This window comes from Zingiber officinale, chromosome 3A (genome assembly GCF_018446385.1).
Source record: "Zingiber officinale cultivar Zhangliang chromosome 3A, Zo_v1.1, whole genome shotgun sequence".
Classification (NCBI taxonomy): domain Eukaryota; kingdom Viridiplantae; phylum Streptophyta; class Magnoliopsida; order Zingiberales; family Zingiberaceae; genus Zingiber; species Zingiber officinale.
The window spans coordinates 117,431,350-117,435,014 of NC_055990.1; the positions used below are offsets into that span (position 1 = coordinate 117,431,350).

The 3,665-nt window shown below is 34.8% G+C and overlaps 1 long non-coding RNA gene across 2 annotated transcripts; it reads left to right on the forward strand.

Annotated features, from left to right (window-relative positions):
- The first annotated feature begins 223 nt into the window (after positions 1-223).
- On the forward strand, positions 224-3,212 carry LOC122052339. 2 transcript variants are annotated; one of them, XR_006131966.1, is made up of 6 exons: positions 224-847; positions 924-1,013; positions 1,670-1,791; positions 1,881-1,946; positions 2,464-2,539; positions 3,155-3,194. It is a non-coding gene; the product is annotated as an uncharacterized LOC122052339 (long non-coding RNA). The 2 variants fall into 2 exon arrangements; XR_006131965.1 differs by having other exon boundaries at positions 225-847; positions 924-1,001; positions 3,155-3,212.
- The last annotated feature ends 453 nt before the right edge of the window (positions 3,213-3,665 follow it).

Consider the following 3,665-nt stretch of genomic DNA (forward strand, 5'->3'; position numbering starts at 1 on the left):
TTATTTTCTTACTAATAGACAACGTTTTTTTAAAAATCGTTGTCTATTAGTGATTTTTATGGGTCAAAGACAACGCTTTTTGATAAGCGTTGTCTATTAGTATTTTTTTTTAGTGTATACAACAATGATTTTTAAAAAGTGTTGTCTATTATCAAGCCCTCATCTAAATCTGGAATGATCTAAACCGTTGGATGCAACTAAGAGTAGAAAAACCTTTAGGTTTCACTCGCACCCACCTATCTTCCCTAACCCCTCTCACAACTCCTCATCTCACACGCTAGATCTCCATCCAACTCCTCTCACGCCCTCTCCTTCCAACCCCTCTCCGGCGAACCCCTCTCCCCGAACCTCTCCTCCGAACTCCTCTCCGTCAAGACAGCGAGCAAAATTTCCTCACCTTATTCCTTCACCACTTCGTCAAATAACAAATGCCCTAATCTCTTCGCCTCCGTCGACACACTACTCTTCTTAGAGAAATCACCTTTATAGGCGGATCCTGAGTCCGAAGCCGAGATTTTCGTTAGGATTTTGATTTTTTTTTCCCCCTTTTTGGTCTTTCCTTCGTTGGTTTGGTCTACTTGCTGTCGGTTTGTTTGTCGAATGCCCTAGCACATGTTGTCGCTTTATTAGATTTCAGTTCATGGATTTTGGATTACCTTTTGTTTTGTGTGAAGGGGCGGCTAACCACTTGGGAGCTTGGTGGCGGTGATCTGCGAAGCAAATTGGAAGGTTGAGGTTGCGAGATGGACCGCCGCAGTTGGATCTGGACATGAAAGTCATCGGAAAAGGGCGGCAGTGAGACCTAGAGCTCGGATTCGGTATCTCAGAGAGGTACTCCGGTGAACAGGTTTGTTCTATGCCTTGCCCTTGTACCTGTTGCTATCTGTGAGAGCGTTCAAAGTTAATAGATTGGAAGAACACAGACCAAGCATGCATCAAAGAAACAATCTTTTTGAGGAGAAAAAAGAAAGAGGCGAAGCTCAATTTATCCAGACAAGAAGGTTGAGTTACAAGTATATCAATAACTCTAGCTCTTAAAACCTAACAAGTTAATAGATAAGGATTTATGCTCTTTTTATGCATGAACAAAAAGTCTACCATGAATTTCAAGATTGTATCCTTTTCCTTTTTGAACTGATCAAGCTCTGATATTAGAGCTGATGCACATGATTCTGAACCACTCTGCTCATGATCTAAACTTAACTGCCTCTCTCCTGCATCTGATTGGCTATTTCAACATTTCCATCCTGCTATTTTTCTTGAGAATTCTGGCTCTGAGGCAATTGAGGAGGCTCTAGTAGTTGAGGATGAAGGTTTCTCCCTTCATTTCTTTGTATTTTCTTTCTGAAATTATTTGAGCAATCCGAATTTTTTTACTTTGCACTTGAAAAGGTGAGCCCTCCCATCCATGCCTCATAGTCTCATTGTCTGAAACTGATTGCTTATTATGTGTTTTGTATCTTCTTTTTGACAATTGTTTGAACAATCCTGAATTTGAACAATTGTTTCTTCCTTAATACGTAAGTAGTTTTCGATTTTGTTGAAAATTCAGGCTGTGTATCAATTCAATTGCTTCTATATTCTTTATGTTTTCACCTGGAATTTATCTGCTCTAGTGAAAAGGTCTTAATTTAAGCTTGTTTGAGAATAGTATTTGTTTTGGTCTCAGTTGATTCCAGATCTATTTATGTTGGAAATCTTCCTTCATCTATCTCGACTTCAGACCTTGAGCAAGTCTTTAAGAATTTTGGTAAATTGAGATCAGATGGTGTTTTTATTAGAAGCCGGAAGGTTGATTCCATTTAGCTTGTTGTACTATTTTGATTTAGTTTTATGCATCTTGATTAAATTTTAACTCAGCAATACATGCAAATTTGCAGGAGTCTGATGTTTTTTATGCTTTCATTGAATATCAAGATGCCATTGGTGTACAAAATGCACTTAAGGTATGTGATCTTCCTTAAGTTTATTCTCACAAGTATCAGAGTATATCAACTCTATATAGTAGTATTTTGCAGTATCCTTGCCTATTTCAAGTCTAGTCTGCACTAGTATGATCACGTGTTGAAATCAGTATCTGCCTATTGAGTGTACATGCTTTTATGCAGCTTCTATATCTTTATTTCTTCTTGTTTATTAAAACCAGTTTTGAGATCTAACATATTTTACCGATGATATTTGCATATAAATCTTCTCTATAAAATTTCAGATTTGTTTGTGTTCCAGCTCTGTAAATATCTACATAATATATTTGATCCTCATTATTATTTACCAAGTGTTTTTTACTTCTGTAAACTATTTCTAAATTCATATCCTTGTATTTTGTTAGCATACTTTGTTTTTTTTCTTCAGAATTGTTATATTGAGGACAACTTGATTTTGCTTAAGATAAATTTAAGTTCTCATTGTATGATGAGGAATCTCTCAAATTACATACTTTACATACTGGCTTTTCATTTTCAGGCATCTCCAATACAGTTAAATGGGAGATTGATTCATGTCGAGGGGAGAAGACCTAATAGCGGTGTATCATGAGGAAGTAAGTCCCAGTTTCAGACACCTCTCTTTTGAAACTACTTAAATGCTCAAATTTGAGAAAGAGTTAAATATATACATCATTGTTTTTCTTATTATAACTATGACCAGATTTTTATTCGGATCGTATGATTTTATGTGGCCATTTTGTAAAATGTGAAATTTGCTATGTTATTCCAATTCATCCAACATGGGTAGCTGTGTATAGATTCCAACATGGCAAAAACAATAATAGAAAGCAGTATGTAAAGAATGAAGTGGCTCTCTATTTACACCTTTCAGAGTCTCCAATGTATGTTTAGTATAAAATGGACCCAATGCTTGTTACTTTGATCCATGGCTCACATCATCGCCTTCGACTTAGTTTATGTAAGAACTCATGAAATATATGCTGTTCTTTTAGAACTACATATCCAATTATGCTATTCTTTTTGTCATATTTCTATGGCGGAAACAAAGTAGCACATGTATTTTTCGTTTGCTCTATTCCCCGTCATTTTATGCTTAATTCTTTTTCTCTTAAAAATTATTGTATGGTGTAAATTGTGACCTTTGTTTTCAGCTTTTACCACCGAAAATTTCTTTTGCATAATACTGATGGTATTGTTTTATGTGACAGATACACAGTGGTAGGTGTTTTGTCCCAGTCTCAAGCCGACAAGCTTTTTGATCAGTATATCTAGTAGAAGTAAGCATGCAGATCGTTGTCTTCGAGGCCGGCTAGCTATTTTGTGCTTTTTTGTTTTAAATTCGAATGTCACTATCTACTTTGAAATAGAACTATTTAATCTTTGTGTATAGTTGAATTCTCCTGTAAATACCAATACTTTGTAGTTGAATTCTATTTTTTAGTATGTTTGAAATCATTAGCCGAGCTAATTAAATGCTATTTTATATGTCAAATTCGAATCAGAACATGGTAAAAGAAAATTAATAGTTTTGTAAATATAAAAAAAATGATTTTGTAAATAGATTTTTTATTTTTTTTTAAAAAAAATTTATTTTAAAAAGACAACGCTTTTAAAGCGTTGCAACAGCGTTGTCTTTGCAAAAAATAACAACGCTTTTAAATAATGATGTTTTCACAAAAAAGACAACGTTTTTAAAACGTTGCAAAAGTGTTGTCTTTG